The sequence below is a fragment of the Herpailurus yagouaroundi genome, unplaced genomic scaffold (assembly GCF_014898765.1).
Source record: "Herpailurus yagouaroundi ecotype Mexico unplaced genomic scaffold, PumYag 28, whole genome shotgun sequence".
Lineage (NCBI taxonomy): Eukaryota > Metazoa > Chordata > Mammalia > Carnivora > Felidae > Herpailurus > Herpailurus yagouaroundi.
Window position 1 is genome coordinate 167400109 of NW_024412376.1, and position 10091 is coordinate 167410199.

The 10091-nt window shown below is 47.6% G+C and overlaps 1 protein-coding gene across 1 annotated transcript in view; it reads right to left on the reverse strand.

The window, feature by feature from the left end:
• The window catches only part of FAM193A (family with sequence similarity 193 member A), a 170901-nt gene extending 169458 nt beyond the window's left edge, over positions 1-1443 (reverse strand). The window contains exon 1 of the mRNA XM_040489365.1: positions 1106-1443. The gene's annotated coding sequence lies outside the window, so the exon portion shown is untranslated. The remainder of the gene's footprint in view (positions 1-1105) is intronic.
• Positions 1444-10091: the final 8648 nt, after the last annotated feature.

Genomic DNA, 10091 nt, shown 5'->3' on the forward strand with positions numbered 1-10091 from the left:
GGGAGCTGCGGGGAGGCCGCTGGGCGGGAGGAACAGCGAGTCCACCGGGCCCGGCGCCGCCGCTGACCAGAGTTAGAGTCCAATATGGCGGACACAAGGGGAAAGGGATCCCAGTTTACGTCGGGGGAGGGGGAAGGAGCGGCGGGGAGGGGGAGGGGTGTGGGCGCCCTCCTCCCCCCCCCCCCACGCCTTACTCCGCCCTCCCGAGCGCCGCTCCCCCTCTGCCTCGCCCGCCCCCTCCCGCCGTTAACGAGCGCCGGCGCGCAGGGCACGCCGGGAGTGGGAGTTCGCGCGCCCGCGTCGCCGCCGGGGACACACGGTGGGATGACCACGGTTCCCGTCAAGCCTCGCGCGGCCGAGCGCCCGGACGCCGAGCGGGGCTGAGCCGGGGGTTGGGGGGAGTCGCCTGCGCCGGTGACGTCACCGTCGCTGTACGCACAGCCCAGGCCCGCCCGCGGCGCTTGGCCTTCTGGGAGTTGTAGTGGGACGGAAGGGCCGTGCCGGCGCCAGGCACCGTCGCCCGCGGTGGACGGACTACAGGGTTGGAGACGAGGAGTTCCGCCTCTTTGACAGGCACGCATACGCCCCGGCGTCCTGCGCCCCGCCCCCCGGGTGCCGCAGGCCGGCCCGGCCCCCGGGATGCACCAGGCCGGGAACCGGGCTCTGGCCCGCCGGGAGGGGCCCGGTGACCTTGGTCCGGCTCTGGGTGCGAGTCCGCCTCCCCCACTTTCTGGCTCTGTGACCTTGGGCCGGTCCCCTAGCCAGAACCCAGGTGACTCGCTGGGGATGAGAACGACCTGCCTCGTGGGCTTGGGTGGGGTTCCGGAGGGCGCCTGGCCCAGCGGTGCGCGGAGCTGCTGCCCCGAGAGCCCGGGCGCCTCGGGTCGGGGTCCGCCCTGGGAGATGGAGCAGCCTGTGCAGAGCAGCCGTGGCTGTACCGGGGCCCGGCCCGGCACACCTGTCGGTTAGCGTAGCACCCCGGGGCCTGCAGACGCCCTTCCCGAGCTCGCCCTCTCCCTGCTCCCGCGTCCGGGGCTCTGGTGCCTAGTGACCGGGCAAGGTCCCGGATGGTCCCGACGTTTCTCGCGACCTCGCGTTCACCCACCTCGCAGGGCGTGCCTCCGACCGTCCCAGGCCTTGCAGTGCTCTCTGCCCCCGCGGGGCCTCAGACTCCCAGGTCAGAAATCTAAGCCCTCCGCCTGGACCCTCTTCCTCCCCGGGCCGCTTGCCCATCATCAGCAAGCCCCAGGTACAGTTCTGCCCTTAGGACAGGAGCGGTCCTTTGCCTAGGCCCTGCATTCCTGAGCGCCCCACTTATCACAGTCACCGAGACACCAAAAACATCCTTTCCCCCTCGGGTTCTGTGGGTGGTTACAGGGCCGAGATACCGTTAGCTCTGGGCCTGCCCACATCTCTTTGCCTAACCTCGCCCTTGCCCCAGCTGCAGTCACCGTCTTCAAATCCTCTGACCCATTCTTCATGACACAACCAGAATGAGCTAAATCAACCCTCTGCTTAAAGCCCTTCGGGGACTCTACTTGTCAGCAAAATAAAGGCCCCTCCCCCCTCCCAGAGGGTTTTGGATGACCCTGCCCTGATGGTGGTGTTTGAGAGAGTGGGTGGGGGACGCCTGCTCAACCTCCTTTGACACTCCTCCAGGTAAACAAAGTCTTGGGCTGCTCCCCACCCCACGGGGGGCTGGGTCAGACACTCCCTTCTCCCACAGCCCCTTTGCTTTCCTTTATCATAGCACATAGACACTAGATTGAGATTTGTGGTATTCACCAGTATCCCCGGAGAGGTCTTAGGGGACTGGGAGGACATGGGAGTGCCTGACTCATGCACCTGTGAATCCCAGCTCCTGCCAAGCAAGGGCTGGGCACACACCAATCCAGTATTTGCTGGATGAATGAATGACATAATAACGACCATTTGCCAAATAGTTACGTACCAGCCACTCTGCCTGCTGCTGTGTCACCTCCTCTAACCCACATAACCACTCTTGAGATAGGCACCATTAGCTCTATGTTATGGACGAGAGACTGAAGTTCATAGATGTTAAGGGATTTGTCCAAAGTCATCCTGATAGTCAGAGGCAGGGCGGGAATTCCAATTCAGCTGTGGCTCTGGTGTGACTTTTAGGTTCTGGCTGAGCACAGGGTGATACAGTTGGGAGTTCCTCTGAGGGCCACAGACCAGGGAAACTTCTCTAAGGTGAACTGAGCAAGAGCCAGTCACTCACAGAAAAGGTATTTCAGCAATGCAAGACTCTGGAGCAGAGACAAGTCCCAGGAAACTACAAAAGCCACCGTGGCTAGAGCAAGTGAAGATGGCCGAAACTGCGGGCATCCGTAAGGAAGCCGGATTTTGTTCTAAATGCAACTGGGAGCCATGGAGGGTTCTGAATAGAGTGTGTCAGGGTAGGATGTGTATTTTTGACAGAACTCCAGATGTTGTATAGAGAATGGATGTCAGGGGAGCAAGATTGGGGTGCAGGACACTCCTGACAACCTTGTAGGGTACAGAGGGTGCTTCTTGGCAAACAAGTGATGAAGCAAAGGCATGAGCAGTTGTTCTCAACCTTTGTATTTCATTAGGTTCCCCTAAGGAAAAATGCATAAGAAATTGGGGGGGGGGGGGTTAAATACTAAGGAATAAGATTTTGTCTGGCAAGGCTAAGCTCTGGAGGGCCACAAAGCATTGTAATATCTAAAATTTGTTTCTCCCCCTAAGAATTCATCTTCACCCCCCTTGAGGAGTGTATTAGGATTCACCACAGAAACAGTACCAACCTCTATGTATGTGTGTGTGTGTGTGTGTGTGTGTGTGTGCAAGAGAGGGACTGAGGCTGATTTATTGTAAGGAATTGGCTTACAAAATGATGGAGGCTGGCAAGTCCTGAAATCTGCAGGCAGCGAGCTGGAAACCCAGTTCAAATCCAAAGGCCTGACAACCAAGAGGGTCAATGGTATAATTCTAGTCCGAAAGCCTGTAGGCTGGAGACCCAGGAAGAACTGCTGATTTGGTCTGAGTCCTGGGGTAGGAAACAACGATGCAGCTCAGAGATACTCAGGCAGTGGGAGCTCCGTCTTTTCTTTGTCTTCAGGCTCTCAACTGATTGGATGAGTCCCACTGACACGGGGGAGGGCAATCTGCTTTGCTCAGTTTACTGATCCAAATGGTAATCTCATCTTCACAAATACATCCAGAGTCACACTTGACCAAATGTCTGGGCACCTGTAGCCCAGTCAGGTGGACACATGAAATTAACCATCACAAGGGAGAATGTACAACATAAAGGCCAGGAAAGGTCTTATATACGCTTAGAAGTAAGAGAAGCTCAGTTCAGCAGGAGTGTGAGTGGTCACAGGGAGGTGTGGGCAGTGACCTTAGAGAGGACTTAAGCTTGGTGATGGCCATTCAGCACACTGAGAGCCTCTTGGAACTAACTTGCAGGGAAAGGCAGCATATGTTGGATATGTTTTTGTAAAAGTGAAGTTTTATTACTTTCATAATGCAATAAATACTGTTGGGGCGCCTGGGTGGCTCAGTTGGTTAAGTGGCTGACTTCCGCTCAGGTCATGATCTCACGGTCTGTGAGTCCGAGCCCTGCGTCGGGCTCTGTGCTGACAGCTCAGAGCCTGGAGCCTGTTTCAGGTTCTGTGTCGCCCTCTCTCTGACCCTCCCCCGTTCATGCTCTGTCTCTCTCTGTTTCAAAAATAAATAAACTTTAAAAAAAATTTTTTTAAATAAATATTGTTGACCAAGATATGAATACGCACTAATAACACAGGACAACTTTTAACAAAAAATTAGATAAGTTCATTATTTCACAATTCATAACCCATAAGCATTACATAACAATGAAAGCCTTTTCTAATTTCTGGCTTTATTAAGTCTGTAGAAAGAACGGTTGGACACCTCTGCTCGGGCCATTTCCTTGCCCCAAGCAGAACCATAGCAGCAAGCTTCTGTCCCCAAGCAGGGCACAGGAATTCTCTGCAGAAACTTAACAACGTGAGGACAGATACGAACATACATACTATATTGTTTGGGGATAGCAAATAATCAGGCCGTTCTTGACCCTCACCCAAAATTGAAGTCTGTAGGTCAATAAATTTCTACCCACATGGAGCTTCTAATCAGCTTGTAAACATGAGAAACAGTCAAGGATCACCAGTCATTTAAGAAACAGCTCAAGCACAGGGGCACCTGGGTGGCTCAGGCGGTTAACCGGCCGACTTTGGCTCAGGTCACGATCTCGCAGTTCATGAGTTTGAGTCCCACATCGGGCCCTGTGCTGACAGCTCAAAGCCTGGAGCCTGCTTCGGGTTCCGTGTCTCCCTCTCTGCCCCTCCCTGCTCCCGCTCTGACTCTGTCTCTCTCAAAAATAAACATTTAAAAAAAAAAAGGCTCAAGCACAGATTAAAGAACAACGTGTATGAAAGAGGGACAGGCAAAGAAAGTGGTAATGGAAGGAATCAGAAAATTTTCAAAAAGCTGCTAATATCCTGAAAGATATTTAAGAAAATAGTCTTGGAAACTAAAAATATAGGCAAAATTGTAAAAGAAATTCAGCAGAAGGTTGCAAGATAATGTCCAGGAAGTTATCCAGAAAGTAGAACAAAAAGATACAGAAAACATTTCTTGGAGAGAAATGAGACTTATAAAAGTTCAAACCAGGAGATCCAACAACTTTCTAAGGGTTCTAGGGGGAAAAGTGGAGGGAAATAACTTTTGAAAGAAATACAGTTTACCAGAAATAAAGACTTGAGTGTCCAGGTTGAAAGAGTTGATCAAGGATGGTGACTAATTGTAGAAAGTCAGAGATAAATAAAACGGCCTAAAACATGCAGAAAGAAAAAGAGGAAGTCATATTTAAAAAAAAAGGGAGGGGGGCGCCTGGGTGCTTCAGTGGGTTGAGTTCCGACTTCAGCTCAGGTCATGATCTCACCGTCAGTGGGTTCGAGCCCCACATCGGATTCTGTGCTGGCAGCTCAGAGCCCGAAGCCTGCTTCAGTTTCTGTGCGCCTCTCTCTCTGCCACCCCCCCCCCCCCCCCCCACGCTCTGTTTCTCTCTTGTCTCTCAAAGCTAAATAAACATTAAAAAAAAAAAAGACACAGGGAAAATTTCTCACTAAACGTCTTAGCAGTGACAACATTTGGTGCTAGATAGTGGAGCGTGGATTTCAAAATTCCGAAAGAAAATCACATACAATGTAGAATCATATGGACAACAATTCTGGAGATTCAAACTGCATTTTTCAGGTAAACAGACTGTAACATGACAACAAACCCTAAAGTACCAGGACAGGCATACCTGGGAGATAGTGGGTGTTTGGTTCCAGACCGCTGCACAATGTCCTAAAACCGTGAGTCAAATAAACTTCTGGTTTCCCAGTATAAGAGTTATGTTTGCAGCACACTATAGTCTGTTAAGTGTGCAATAGCATTTTGTATAAAAAAAAAATGCCATACCTTAATTTAAAAATGCTTTGCTGCCCAAAAATGTTAACCATCACCTGAACTTTTAGTGAGTTGTAATCACAGGTTACCACAACAAATACAATAATAATGAAACAGTTTGAAATGTTGTGAGAATTTCCAAAACGTGACTGAACAAACAGTTCTGGAGAAATGGGGCCAACAGACTTGCTTGACACAGGGTTGCTGCACACCTTCAATTTGTAAAAGACTCAGCATAGCTGAAGCTTGCTGAAGCAAGGCACAATAAAATAAGGTATGCCCATAGGTCTAGTTCTCACATACGCCTGAGACTGTTAAGTATCTCTCCTCTGTCTTATAACAGACATGTGACCTCAAGGGTCACCCAATCTTGAGAGTGATGGAGAACGGCTTGGAAATTAAATGTATAACCAAAACTGTAAATGAAAACCAGCAGTTGGGTTGGAAGATAAAGTTAAGATTCTACAGAAAGCAGAAAAAGGCAGATGGAAATAGGAGCAAGGGGGCCTGGGTGGCTCAGTCAGTTGAGCCTCTGACTCTTGATTTCGGCTCAGGTCCTGATCCCAGGATTGTGGGATTGAGTTCTGGATCGGTCTCTGTGCTGAGCGTAGAGTCTGCTTAAGATTCTCTCTCTCTCTCTCTCTCTCTCTCTCTCTCTCTCTGCCCCTCCCCTCCGTTTGCACATTCTAAAAGAAAAAAAAAGAAGAAGAAGAAGAAGAAATAAAGAAACAAAGAAAAAATAGGAGAGAAAAGATAATTACAAATTCAGTTGAGGAGGTGGGACGACTCCCTAGTAGGGGTTAAAAAAAAAAGTCAAAAATTGAAAAAAAATATCCAGCCCAAATTAGAACAGGACGATGGAAGCCTGTAAGGAAAAATAGCACCTGACATTTGAAGTTATTTGATGTCTGAAATTGAGGTAAAAGATTGGATACATGGCTGGTATGAAAGAACACACCAGCCACTATCTGATATAGGAACAACAGAGTCACCACGATACACTCCTGATTATTGATTTAACTAGAACATGTATGTGTAAATATATGTATATACATATATGTGTAAATATGTATATACATACACAAAATATAAGAAAAACACAGATGTTTAAGAAATGGGAGAGGGCCTGAAGACATAGGCACGGGGGTCCATTTTTCCCTGAGTGTTTTCCAGTACTTAGGACACAGGGCTGAGAAGCAAGGCTTTGTCTGAAAAGAGGATACTATCGGGGGGTCTTCTGCGGTGAAAAGACAAAACTGACTTGGGGCTATAATCCCAGTGAGACAGGATGAGTAAGTCACTGAACCTGACAGTTTTTCTCTCGAGACACTGCCAAATTCTCATACCCTGTAGGCAGGAAGCTAAAAGACAAAGCTTCTGGGATGAAGAAAGACCCTGAGAAGCAGAGTAGAGGTCTGGCAATTTTACCAAGCTGAAAAGACAAGGATTATAGATCAGGCCTAAGCAGAGAGAGGCGCCCCAGTGCTCACTGGGAAGCTCTCGTGGCATCCTGACAGTGGGAAGTGACCCAGTAGACACAGCTTAGCGAACGACGACACAGCCTTAATATAACTTAATGTGCAACCAGGCTGAGCTGACTGGCACCTGCTCTATGTGCCTAGCAGAGGAAGATATCGCATCCCCTACAACGTCTTATGCACAAGGTCAGCTTTCAGCTAAAAATGTTGTGGCCTGGGGGCACCTGGGTGGCTCAGTCAGCTGAGCATCCAACTCTTGATTTTGGCTCAGGTCATGATCCTGGGGTCGTGGGATAGAGCCCCACATCAGGTTCCACATGGAGCCTACTTAGGACTCTCTCTCTCTCTCTCTCTCTCTCTCCCCCTCCCTCCTTCTGTCCCTCTCCCCTGCTCACACACACTCTCTCTAAAAACAATTTTTAAAATGTCATGGCCTGTCAAAATAAAAAAGTAAAAAATTGACTGAAAATAAAAACACAAAAGACTAAAAACAAACCCGTAGGTGAGTCACATACTGGAGCTGGTATGCAAAGACTGTATCGTAATTACAATTAATGTGCTCAAGAAATTAGACAAAAAGGTGTAAAAACAGATGAAATAATGGAGAATTTCACCTGGGGATTGAAATCTGTAAGAATATTAGCTAAAACTAGGGGCGCCTGGGTGGTTTAGTCAGTTGAGAACCCGACTCTTGATTTTGGCTCAAGTCACAATCTGCCAGTTTGTGGGATTGAGCCCCACGTCAGGCTCTGCACTGACAGCACAGAGCCTGCTTGGGATGATCTCTCTTGCTCTCTGTTCCCCGCCCTCCCCCCTCTCTCTCCCTGTCTCTCTCAAAATAAATAAACATTAAAAAATATATTAGCTAAAACTAAAAAATAACTAAAACTAAGAACAGATGAACAGATGAGACATAGCAAAAGCAAAAGAAGATTAATGAATTGGAAGATAATTCAGTATTAAACATCCTAACTAGCACACAGAGAAAAAAACAATTGATAAAACAGAAAAAAGACCAAGAAATAGATAAGACCCAGTTGAAGGTCTAACAGTGTGTAATTGGAGTCCCAAAAGGCAAGAGAGAATGCCACAGAAGCAGAGTTCTCCAAAGCTGACGATAGACATCCACCCAGTTTCAAGAGTCCCTGTGAACCCAGGCAGGACGAGTACAAGCGAACCTGACACCCAGGCACACCATTGTCAAACTGCTGAAAACAAAGACAAAGACAACTTTTAGCCAGAGAAAATCATCACCTCTCTTCAAAGGCAGGTGTCAGCTAGATGCAACAGAAATGAAGATGGGAGACAATGGAATGACCTAGTTGTTGTTGTTGTTGAATTTATCTCAAGAGAGAAAAACGTGAGCGGGGGAGGGCAGAGAGAAGGAGAGAGAGGAAAAATCCCAAAGAGGCTCTGCGCTGACAGCCCCAACTCAGGGCTCAATCTCACACACTGAGAGATCATGACCAAGGTTGAGATCAAGAGTCAGATGCCCAAACCGACCAACTGAGCCACCCAGGCGCCCCTGAATGACCTAGTTATTAAACACACACACACCAAAAAACCCCACCAGCTTAGAATTTTTTTAAAATCTTTATTTAATGCAATATATTCAAAATATCATGAGCTAAACATGTAACCAATATAAAACTATTAACAAGATATCTTATACTTTTTTTTTCATGCTAAGTCTTCAGAACCACACGTGTATTACACTTCCCGTCACTCTCCATTTGGATTCACCATGTTCTAAGCGCTCAACAGCCACATGCGGCTCATGGCAACCATATTAGGCAAAGACTTATAAATTTTTACTCAGAAAAAAATATATCATGCAAGAACGAAAGTAAAATAACGGCGTTTTCAGATTAACAAAAATAGAATTTATTGCCAGCAGGAATTCACTAAAAGAAATACTAAAAGAAGTTCATTGGGCATAAGGAAAATTATTCCAGATGGAAATGGAAAAAGAATAAAGACCATAATAAATGGTATATATGAAATGACATATACATGGAATTTTATATCTATGTAATACAGAGATATGATAGATTATTTTATACTAGCTTTTTTATTTAAAAATTGTCTGGGTGGCTCAGTCGGTTAAGTGTCCAACTTTGGCTCAGGTCATGATCTCACGGTTCGTGGGTTAGAGCCCTGTGTCAGGCTATGTGCTGACAGCTCAGAGCCTGGAGCCTGCTTCGGATTCTGTGTCTCCCTCTCTCTCTGCCCCTCCCCCACTCACGCTCTGTCTCGCTCTGTCTCTGTCTCTCAAAAATAAATAAATGTGAAAACATTAAAAAAATTGTGGTAAAATATATATATACAAATTACCATTTTAGGAGTGCCTGATTGGCTCAGTCAGTAGAGCATGTGACTCTTGGTCTCAGGGTTGTAAGTTCGAGCCCCATGTTGGGTGTAGAGATTACTGAAAAAGGAAAATCTTTTTTTTTTTTAATGTTTTATTTTTTTCAACGTTTATTTATTTTTGGGACAGAGAGAGACAGAGCATGAACGGGCAAGGGGCAGAGAGAGAGGGAGACACAGAATCGGAAACAGGCTCCAGGCTCTGAGCCATCAGCCCAGAGCCCGACGCGGGGCTCGAACTCACGGACTGTGAGATCGTGACCTGGTTGAAGTCGGACGCTTAACCGACTGCGCCACCCAGGCGCCCCGTTTAATGTTTTATTTTTGAGAGGAAGAGTGTGAGCAGGAGAGGGGCAGAGAGAGAGGGAGACAGAGGATCTGAAGAGGCTCTGTGCTGAGAGCAGAGAGCCCAATGGAGGGCTTGAACTCCTGAACCATGAGATGATGACCTGAGCCAAAGTCAGATGCTCCACCAACTGAGCCATCCAAGTGCCCCCCTCAAAAAAAATTTTTTTTAAAACCTACCATTTTTATCTTTTCAAGCATACATTTCAATGGCATTAGCTACATTTGCAATGTTGTGCAATCATCACCACTACCCATTTTCAGAAAGTTTCATCATCCCAGATGGAAACTCTGTACCTATTAGATACCTTCCCTTCCCTTCTACCTCCAGCCCCTGGTAACCTCTATTCTAATTTGTCTCTATGAATTTGCCTATTCTAGGTACCGTATGTAAGTGGAATCATACACTATTTGTACTTTTATGTCTAGCTTATT